Here is an 11,879-nt window from a genome sequence, read left to right as displayed (position 1 = left end):
AAAAATTCTTATCAGGCTAAAGGGGGATCTCTGCAGAACTCTAACTTCTATATCACCTGAGTGATATTATGATGTTTGCTTTGCTACATCTTTCTCTTAAATTTGTCATGTTTTTAAAATATACATACATACAATCCACCTCTTAATTTCCGACAATTGCTTAAATATTATAGTAGAATATGTATAGATAGATAACATCCTTTTATTTAAGATTGACACATCTCTAAATGTGCTAACAAAAAAATGTAGCAGCTGATTGTTATCTTCTGAAAGTGTAATCGTGCAGAACCTTAAAATTTAAAAATAATAAGTGTGGACCTAAAAAAAAATTATTTATAAATAAAATTTATGCCGGACCGATTTTAAAATATTTATTTACTGCTCATATTTTCAAAATTCCTTCAAAGCAATTTATAAAATAGAACCGCCAGAAACTATTCAAAATTAAATTAAGGGCCGGACCGAAAAGACAAAATTCGGGTTTTTAATCCGGGCCGGACCGAAAAAATAATAAAATTCGGTTTTTTAATCCGGATCGGACCGAAAAAATGATAAATTTCGGTTTTTTAATCCGGGCCGGACCGAAAAAATGTTAAAATTCGGTTTTTTATTTTGGGCCGGACCGAAAAAAGATAAAATTTGGTTTTATAATCCGGGCGGGACCCATCTGAGCGATTCTCTGTTTTAAATCGTTAGAGGTGACAAAATATATTAATGTTTTAAAAATTATGCCGTTCTATTTTCGATCAAATCTATTTTATTTTTTTCGACATTTTAATAAATATTTTTTGTACGTTATATAATTTTTATAAATATTTTCTATAAAAAAAAAATTGTACTATTTTGATATAAATATATTACGAAGCTTCTATTAACATCATATGTTATTTATGTGTTAATATATTTGTCATTTACTAGAAAAAAATATTATAACCAATAGAAAAACGTATACAAATAAATAAATACAAGTTTACAAAATATTGATGTGTGTTGTTTGATGATTAATTTTAAAAAAAGATATTAAATTTAGAGGTTTTTAAGACTAAAGTCAAAAGATCTAAATCAAAAACAATATGCCAACAGATGTTATATAAAACACCTAACAATGATAACGAATACAAACTTAATATAATGAAAGCACGATTTTAATAAGGAATTTGGTTCTGGTAATATTGCAACAGATCGTAAGCCCTGGTACGATAATTAAGGTAGGACCTGTGAATGACCCCTATCATAAATTGAGCGGCCTCCTTCTCCGAAAGGTTGGACGCGAATCGCGACCTGAGTAATTTGATAGTTTGCCCTCTGAAGCACGAAAACCGGGTGTCCAGCATCAGGGAGACCAAGGTGACTACGGCTTCTTCGTAAGGTCTACACACGTTTTGGAAATATGTAGAGATAGTATGTTAAATATACTTATTTTTAGACTTTAATAAGATGGCGATAGTGACAATGCGTAGGCTAGTATCCAATATAAAACTATTTTAGATAAAAGCTTTTTCAGGTTTCAAAAATGTGGTAAAAATTGAATGACATATGGTTTACCTGGAAGCGAGGAATCCTTTGACGCAAAGTTCCGTGAACCATTGAAAGCCACCGGCCTCCATCTTTCCGCCCATTATCATGACCATCTCATCCGTCAATTTGATGTCAGGTTCGAACTCCATTGCCACCAGGGGAACTCTCGAACAAAACCCCAAAATCTTAATTACCAATCAACAAAAAAATGATAAAAATAGATTTGCGATGTATTCGGGACTCTTAAAACATGGGAAAATATGATTGACAATTAAATATGACAACTGGCGATTCATAAATTAAATTTTTAGGTAATTTTAAAATCTAATTTTGAAGAAAACAAATATAAATGACATTATAAATAAGGTAATATTTAGCAGTAGGTTTCTTAAATTAAATATTGATCGAATTGGATAATGATTCCTTATTGAATTCGTCATTTGATTCAAGTAATTGGATGTAGTAGACGCCATTGAAGAAAATTTCTTTCTTTCAATTGGAGAAATGTATGTACACTCATTAAGACTGTCCTATTGTTTAAACCAGAGTTTGGAACCTAAAAACTAAATCCTTCAAAAAAAAAATCACGTAAATAAAACTAATATATTTTTTTGTTATTTAAAATCTTCATTAGCACTATTTCAAACATAATTCACTAAATAATAATAATAAATTCTTTAACTAAAACCATACCAGAGTATTCTAGACCATAAGGTAATAACGAGTCAAAAATTGAGCGTTGCAAAAATAATTTGAAAATTTTGGATATTTTGATGTTAGATATTGCAAAAATAATTTGAATTTGGATATTTTGAAGTGTTTGACATTAAAAAAATTATCGTCTGCTTAGTAATTGTATTAATTCTCATATTTTAAAGTAAATAAATGTATAATATATTTAAAACTACCTTGTATAATTTGTAACTAAGAAAAATTTTTATCGTCTGTTTAGTAATTGTATTTATTCTCATATTTTAAAGTAAATAAATGTATTTTATAATATATTTCAAACTATCTTGTATAATTTATAACTAAGAAAATTTTTTATCGTCTGCTTAGTAATTGTATTTATTCTCATATTTTAAAGTAAATAAATGTATTATATAATATATTTCAAACTATCTTGTATAATTTATAACTAAAAAAATTTTTAATCGTCTGCTTAGTAATTGTATTTATTCTCATATTTTAAAGTAAGTAAATATATTATATAATATATTTAAAACTATCTTGTATAATTTATAACTAAGAAAATATTTTATCGTCTGCTTAGTTATTGTATTAATTCTCATATTTTAAAGTAAATAATTGTATAATATATTTAAAACTATATAATTTATAACTAAGAAAATTTTTTATCGTCTGCTTAGTAATTGTATTTATTCTCATATTTTAAGGTAAATAAATCTATTATATAATATATTTCAAACTATCTTGTATAATTTTTAACTAAGAAAATTTTTAATCGTCTGCTTAGTAATTGTATTTATTCTCATATTTTAAAGTAAATATATATATAATATATTTAAAACTATATTGTATAATTTATAACTAAGAAAATTTTTTATCGTCTGCTTAGTAATTGTATTAATTCTCATATTTTAAAGTAAATAAATGTATAATATATTTAAAATTGTATAATTTATAACTAAGAAAATTTTTTGTCTGCTTAGTAATTGTATTTATTCTCATATTTTAAAGTAAATAAATGTATTATATAATATATTTATAACTATCTTGTATAATTTATAACTAAGAAAAATTTTTATCGTCTGCTTAGTAATTGTATTAATTCTCATATTTTAAAGTAAATAAATGAATAATATATTTAAAACTATATTGTATAATTTATAACTAAAAAAAATTTTTATCGTCTGCTTAGTAATTGTATTTATTCTCATATTTTAAAGTAAATAAATGTATTATATAATATATTTCAAACTATCTTGTATAATTTATAACTAAGAAAATTTTTAATCGTCTGCTTAGTAATTGTATTAATTCTCATATTTTAAAGTAAATAAATGTATAATATATTTAAAACTATATTGTATAATTTATAACTAAGAAAATTTTTTATCGTCTGCTTAGTAATTGTATTTATTCTCATATTTTAAAGTAAATAAATGTATTATTTAATATATTTAAAAATATCTTGTATAATTTATAACTAAGAAAATTTTTTATCGTCTGCTTAGTAATTGTATTTATTCTCATATTTTAAAGTAAGTAAATGTATTATATAATATATTTAAAACTATCTTGTATAATTTATAACTAAGAAAATTTTTTATCGTCTGCTTAGTAATTGTATTAATTCTCATATTTTAAAGTAAATAAATGTATAATATATTTAAAACTATATTGTATAATTTATAACTAAGAAAATTTTTTATCGTCTGCTTAGTAATTGTATTTATTCTCATATTTTAAAGTAAATAAATGTATTATATAATATATTTCAAACTATCTTGTTTAATTTATAACTAAGAAAATTTTTAATCGTCTGCTTAGTAATTGTATTTATTCTCATATTTTAAAGTAAGTAAATGTATTATATAATATATTTAAAACTATCTTGTATAATTTATAACTAAGAAAAAATTTTATCGTCTGCTTAGTAATTGTATTAATTCTCATATTTTAAAGTAAATAAATTTATAATATATTTAAAACTATATTGTATAATTTATAACTAAGAAAATTTTTTATCGTCTGCTTAGTAGTGTTGTTAAAACGCCGCGAGTCGCAACCCCGACCCAAAGCTCGGGTCGTTTTATTCGACTCCGACTCAATGTTTGGGTCGTTTTTTCGACTTCGACCCGAGTTCTAGCCGAAAAAACTACTTCGACCCAAAATATGGGTCGTTTTTTTCGACTTCAACCCAAGTCCAAGCCGAAAAAAACGACCTCGACCCAAAATATGGGTCGTTTTTTACGACTCCGACTCAAAATTTGGGTTGTATTTTTCGACTCAAACTTGAAATTTGGGTCGTATTTTTCGACTCAAACTTGAAGTTTGGGTCGTATTTTTCGACTCAAACTTGAAGTTAGGGTCGTATTTTTCGACTCCAACTTGAAGTTTGGGTCTTATTTTTCCACTCAAACTTGAAGTTTGGGTCGTATTTTTCGACTCAAACTAGAAGTTTGGGTCGTATTTTTAAACTCCAACTTGAAGTTTAGATCGTATTTTTCAACTCCAACTCAAAGTTTGGGTCGTTTTTCTGACTCAGACTCAAACATCGGGTCGTTTTATTCAATCCGACCCAAAATATGGATCGTTTTTTTTAAAGACGCCTTAAAGTTAGTGTTGCTTTTTTTCACCTAACCAAATATCTAGATCATTTTTTTCGACCAAAAGTCAAATAACATTTAGTAGATATTAATATTATAGGCGGGAAAGTTTCTTAAAGCTTCTTTAAATTATAACGCTCTGGATTAACTATTCCATCATAGTTATTTTTTAAAATTTCAAGTAAAGATGTACCATAGAAAAGAGCCATTTGTTATGATGGTTATTTTTGAACTTTTTTAAATGAAATAGATAAAAATATATATTGTAGACATGTTAAATCAAAATTTCAGTGAAGATGTACCATAGATAAGTGACAATTGTCATAATCGCCATTTTTGAACTTTTTTGAGTTTTTTTAAAGCAAATTGCTAAAAATATATATTCTGAACATGTTAAATTAAAAATTCAGTGAGGATGTATCATAGATAGGTGACAATTGTCATAATCGTTATTTTTGAACTTTTTTCAATTTTTTTAAAGGAAATAGCTAAAAATATATATTCTAAACATGTTAAATTAAAAATTCAGTGAGGATGTATCATAGATAGGTGACAATTGTCATAATCGCTATTTTTGAACTTTTTCAAATTTTTTTAAAGGAAATAGCTAAAAAAATATATCCTAAACATGTTAAATTAAAATATCAGTGAGGATGTATCACAGATAGGTGACAATTGACATAATCTTTATTTTTGAACTTTTTTCAATTTTTTTAAAGGAAATAGCTAAAATATATATTCTAAACATGTTAAATAAAAAATTTAGTAAGGATGTATCATAGATAGGTGACAATTGTCATAATCGCTATTTTTGAACTTTTTTTAATTTTTTTAAAGGAAATAGCTAAAAAAATATATCCTAAACATGTTAAATTAAAATATCAGTGATGATGTATCACAGATAAGGGACAAAAAATGGTTATTATATATACGAGTAGTTAGGTACATAATAATCTTTAAGTGATAAAATGAGATGCTAATATATTTCTTGTAATTTTAATTTTATAATAAAATTCTTAAATGTTATTGTCATAGACTGGGTTAGAAAATCAACTATCACATAAACTCATCTATGTTTTATTCATATTATATTTTTAAGTTTGAGGATATAAAAATATTTCCTCTTTGAAGTTACTAGTTAGGATAAAATTTGCTTGGCACATCTTACAATGATATTTATACTTGTTTTTTTTTCGATAAATTTTATGCGATATACATGAAGGAAATTACATATCATTGTACAGAGAAATAACTTTGTATTTGTTATCTGCACCCATATCTTTTTTATCAATCTCTATCGATGACATTTTAAATTATATTGGAAACTAGATTGTGTAGATTTCTAAATATTAATTTAAAAGATTAAGATGCTAGAATTAATTATAGATATATCTTAATAATTTGTATATGCATTTATTATTTAAAATCTCTCGTTTTAAGCCTATTTAGCAAGAAAAATATTGACTAATCCTGAAATTGATAATAGATATCTATACCTTTATATAATCTATGAGAAAAATTGCTCTCATAATATTCTTCTTAATAAAAAAGTGAATAGATAACGCCTGAAAAAAAGTAAGCGCTTTATAACATGGTTCAAAGTTAATCCCAGTATCAATTTTAATGTGTAATTTTTCTCAAGTGTTCAAAATTCTATATCTTAATATCAAAAACTATTTTAGTTATCAATTTAAAGTCAAATAATATTAAAACACTAATATTCTCCAGTATTCATAAAAAACAACAGCCTGAAACAAGAATACTAAGCTCAAAACATCTTAAATATTTGATACATTTATAGTTTAAATATTTTTATTTAAATTATATATATTTATTAATGTACAAAAAATTTAATTTAACAATATATATAGATATAAAAATTATATATAAAATTTATTATTCATGATATTGATATCCCATGAATTTAAACATAAACACTCCTAAGTGTTTCGGAGGCCATGCGATTTCTTTTCTTTGTTACGGTGTCCACCCCTCTTGAGAAGACACGCTCGCTCTCAACGTATGTACTTTGCTGCGACAAAAAATCTTTAGCCATCATGCAAAAGTACGGAAAACGCTCAGAATTACAGTACGACTTAAAAAAACTCGACTTAACACTACATTTTTGAAAAATATGGCTCGCCTAAATTACTAAATTATATTTAAAAATATATTAAAAAATGCATCCGGAATCGCAAATACTTATAAAAAAAAATTATTGTTTTATTAGTTTAAAAATTCCATATGGAAGTGAAGTGACTATTTAAATTCTAAAATTAAAAAAGATATTTTATTTTACTTGGCGTGGTGCCAGCTAGACGGCAAATTTGTTGAGATTTTTTTTTTCTTAATTGTTAGGGATAGGGATATGATTAATAATCATTTTTTTTAACTTTCCAAATTTTTTTTATTATTTTTGAGGGTAGCCAAATTAAATTAGAGTAACATAAATTTTATTAATAAAAGTTGTCCAATTTTCAGGATTAGTCAATATTTTTCTTGCTAAATAGGGTTAAAACGAGAGATTTTAAATAATAAATGCATATACAAATTATTAAGATATATCTATAATTAATTCTAGCATCTTATTTTAAATTAATATTTAGAAATCTACACAATCTAGTTTCCAATATAATTTAAAATGTCATCGATAGAGATTGATATAAAAGATATGGGTGCAGATAATATATACAAAGTTAATTCTCTGTACAATGATATGTAATTTCCTTCATGAGATATCGCATAAAATTTATTCTCGAAAAAAAAAACAAGGTATAAATATCATTGTAAGATGTGCCAAGTAAATTTTATCCTAACTAGTAACTTCAAAGAGGAAATATTTTAATATCCTCAAACTTAAAAATATAATATGAATAAAACATAGGAGTTTATGTGATAGTTGATTTTCTAACCCAGTCTATGACAATAACATATTTAAGAATTTTATTATAAATTAAAATTACAAGAAATATATTAGCATCTCATTTTATCACTTAAAAATTATTATGTACCTAACTACTCGTATATATAATAACCATTTTTTGTCCCTTATTTATGATACATCCTCACTGAAATTTTAATTTAACATGTTTAGGATATATTTTTTTAGCTATTTGCTTTAAAAAAATTGAAAAAAGTTCAAAAATAGCGATTATGACAATTGTCACCTATCTATGATACATCCTCACTGAATTTTAAATTTAACATGTTTAGAATATATATTTTTAGCTATTTCCTTTAAAAAAATTGAAAAAAAGTTCAAAAATAGCGATTATGACAATTGTCACCTATCTATGATACATCCTCACTGAATTTTAAATTTAACATGTTTAGAATATATATTTTTAGCTATTTCCTTTAAAAAAATTGAAAAAAGTTCAAAAATAACGATTATGACAATTGTCACCTATCTATGATTCATCCTCACTGAATTTTTAATTTAACATATGTTTAGAATATATATTTTTAGCTATTTCCTTTAAAAAAATTGAAAAAAGTTCAAAAATAACGATTATGACAATTGTCACCTATCTATGATACATCCTCACTGAATTTTTAATTTAACATGTTTAGAATATATATTTTTAGCTATTTCCTTTAAAAAAATTGAAAAAAAATCAAAAATAAAGATTATGACAATTGTCACCTATCTATGATACATCCTCACTGAATTTTAAATTTAACATGTTTAGAATATATATTTTTAGCTATTTTCCTTTAAAAAAATCTGAAAAAGTTCAAAAATAGCGATTATGACAATTGTCACCTATATATGATATATCCTCACTGAATTTTAAATTTAACATGTTTAGAATATATATTTTTAGCTATTTCCTTTAAAAAAATTGAAAAAAGTTCAAAAATAACGATTATGACAATTGTCACCTATCTATGATACATCCTCACTGAATTTTTAATTTAACATGTTCAGAATATATATTTTTAGCAATTTGCTATAAAAAACTCAAAAAAGTTCAAAAATGTCGATTATGACAATTGTCACTTATCTATGGTACATCTTCACTGAAATTTTGATTTAACATGTCTTCAATATATTTTTTTATCTATTTCATTTAAAAAAGTTCAAAAATAACCATCATAACAAATGGCTCTTTTCTATGGTACATCTTTACTTAAAAATTTTAAAAAATTACTATGATGGAATAGTTAAATCAGAGCGTTATAATTTAAAGAAGCTTTAAGAAACTTTCCCGCCTATAATATTAATATCTACTAAATGTTATTTGACTTTTGGTCGAAAAAAATGATCTAGATATTTGGTTAGGTGAAAAAAAGCAACCCTAACTTTAAGGCGTCTTTAAAAAAAACGATCCATATTTTGGGTCGGATTGAATAAAATGACCCGATGTATGAGTCTGAGTCAGAAAAACGACCCAAACTTCTAGTTTGAGTCGAAAAATACGACCCAAACTTCAAGTTGGAGTCGAAAAATACGACCCTAACTTCAAGTTTGAGTCGAAAAATACGACCCAAATTTCAAGTTTGAGTCGAAAAATACAACCCAAATTTTGAGTCAGAGTTGTAAAAAACGACCCATATTTTGGGTCGAGGTCGTTTTTTTCGGCTTGGACTTGGGTCGGAGTCGAAAAAAACGACCCATATTTTGGGTCGAAGTCGTTTTTTTCGGCTTGAACTCGGGTCGAAGTCGTAAAAAACGACCAAAACTTTAAGTTGGAGTCGAAAAAAACGACCCAAAATTTGGGTGAGCTCTGTTCGAGCCGACTCGGCTAAGCCGATTAACAACACTACTGCTTAGTAATTGTATTTATTCTCATATTTTAAAGTAAGTAAATGTATTATATAATATATTTAAAACTATCTTGTATAATTTATAACTAAGAAAATTTTTTATCGTCTGCTTAGTAATTGTATTAATTCTCATATTTTAAAGTAAATAAATGTATAATATATTTAAAACTATATTGTATAATTTATAACTAAGAAAATTTTTTATCGTCTGCTTAGTAATTGTATTAATTCTCATATTTTAAAGTAAATAAATGTATAATATATTTAAAACTATATTGTATAATTTATAACTAAGAAAATTTTTTATCGTCTGCTTAGTAATTGTATTTATTCTCATATTTTAAAGTAAATAAATGTATTATATAATATATTTCAAACTATCTTGTATAATTTATAACTAAGAAAATTTTTAATCGTCTGCTTAGTAATTGTATTAATTCTCATATTTTAAAGTAAATAAATTTATAATATATTTAAAACTATATTGTATAATTTATAACTAAGAAAATTTTTTATCGTCTGCTTAGTAATTGTATTTATTCTCATATTTTAAAGTAAATAAATGTATTATATAACATATTTATAACTATCTTGTATAATTTATAACTAAGAAAATTTTTTATCGTCTGCTTAGTAATTGTATTAATTCTCATATTTTAAAGTAAATAAATGTATAATTTATTTAAAACTATCTTGTATAATTTATAACTAAGAAAATTTTTTATCATCTGCTTAGTAATTGTATTAATTCTCATATTTTAAAGTATATAAATGTATAATATATTTAAAACTATATTGTATAATTTATAACTAAGAAAATTTTTTATCGTCTGCTTAGTAATTGTATTTATTCTCATATTTTAAAGTAAATAAATGTATTATATAATATATTTAAAAATATCTTGTATAATTTATACCTAAGAAAATTTTTTATCGTCTGCTTAGTAATTGTATTTATTCTCATATTTTAAAGTAATGTATTATATAATATATTTAAAAATATCTTGTATAATTTATAACTAAAAAAATTTTTTCTGCTTAGTAATCGTATTAATTCTCATATTTTAAAGTAAATAAACTACCTTGTATAATTTATAACTAATAAAATTTTATCGTCTGGCCGCCTCTAATATTAAAGTAGTTAGAAATGTGTGATTATTTCGGCTTTAAATCATTTTTTGAGCGCATTTTTAATTTAAAAATCTGATTTTATCGGAAATGTATTTCAGCATGTTTATGATACCTATCCTATGAATTCCAGAAAATTTTGCGATTAACTTTTCTACTTAATATTATTTTTATTGGTTTTCCATATATTTACTATATTAATTTATAAATGACATTGTCAAAAATTCATGAGAGATAGGTATTATAAATATGTTGAAATATATTTGAGGTAAAATCAGATTTTTAAATTTTTTTTATATAAACGTGCTCAAAAAGTTGAAAAAATAACACATTGTGGCTAACATATATATATTTTTTAAGCTACCGTGATTCGTAAGTTATAAATTTATAGTCTTTATTTTTTTTTATGTCTACCATACATTTGAGATTCTTATTATATCGTTACGATTCATTTAAAATATATTTATGGTGGAATATGTGAGAGATTTGTTAATAAAGTTTGTTGACTTTTGTAATTGAACTTCAACTGTTGTAAAATATTTAATACACAATATATTGCTAATCCTAGTAGGCCATGAGATTAAGAGAACCAATAGAAATAGAAAGACAATAGGAGAATGAATATAAAATGTTTTTTTAACTAACTTTATATGATTTTTATTTGTTTATTTTAGACCTATGTGAAAAATATGGCCACTGATGTCAATCATTATGTTCTCATTGTGTCTGTCTTTGATTTGCAACAAAAATAGTATGACACTATAATTGGCCATGCTCCTGATAAAATTTTGTCGCGCCTTTTAAATATATTTAAAATTTTATTTTTTAATTCGAATTGAATTATATTATAATACACATTATGTAAAATTCCTGAATTCTTGGTTCTTATTAGATATTATACTAAGATATATTTTATACGTAGTGATGTTTAGGACAAATAATTTTTACCAAAATTTTGAACAATTTTTTAATAATATAATTTTCATTATGTTTCTCGTCTTCTTCTCCTTGGAAATAGGATAATTCCAAATTTGTCCGAAAAATATAAATATTTTAGATGAACATTTTAATAAATAACAGTTGGATTTTAATCTTTTATCTAAAATTCTGCTATCATTCACATCTCGAACAAGTGGTAAATACAACCAAAGTCGGTAAAATAGTCCCATA

At 24.1% G+C, this 11,879-nt stretch overlaps 1 pseudogene; it reads right to left on the bottom strand.

The window, feature by feature from the left end:
- Positions 1-1,077: 1,077 nt before the first annotated feature.
- Positions 1,078-11,419, bottom strand: LOC135927227 (phosphatidylinositol 4-kinase alpha-like; annotated as a pseudogene).
- Positions 11,420-11,879: the final 460 nt, after the last annotated feature.

This window comes from Gordionus sp. m RMFG-2023, chromosome 3 (genome assembly GCF_954871325.1).
Source record: "Gordionus sp. m RMFG-2023 chromosome 3, tfGorSpeb1-WG-v2, whole genome shotgun sequence".
Lineage (NCBI taxonomy): Eukaryota > Metazoa > Nematomorpha > Gordioida > Chordodea > Parachordodidae > Gordionus > Gordionus sp. m RMFG-2023.
This window is presented reverse-complemented; position numbering and strand designations above follow the sequence as displayed.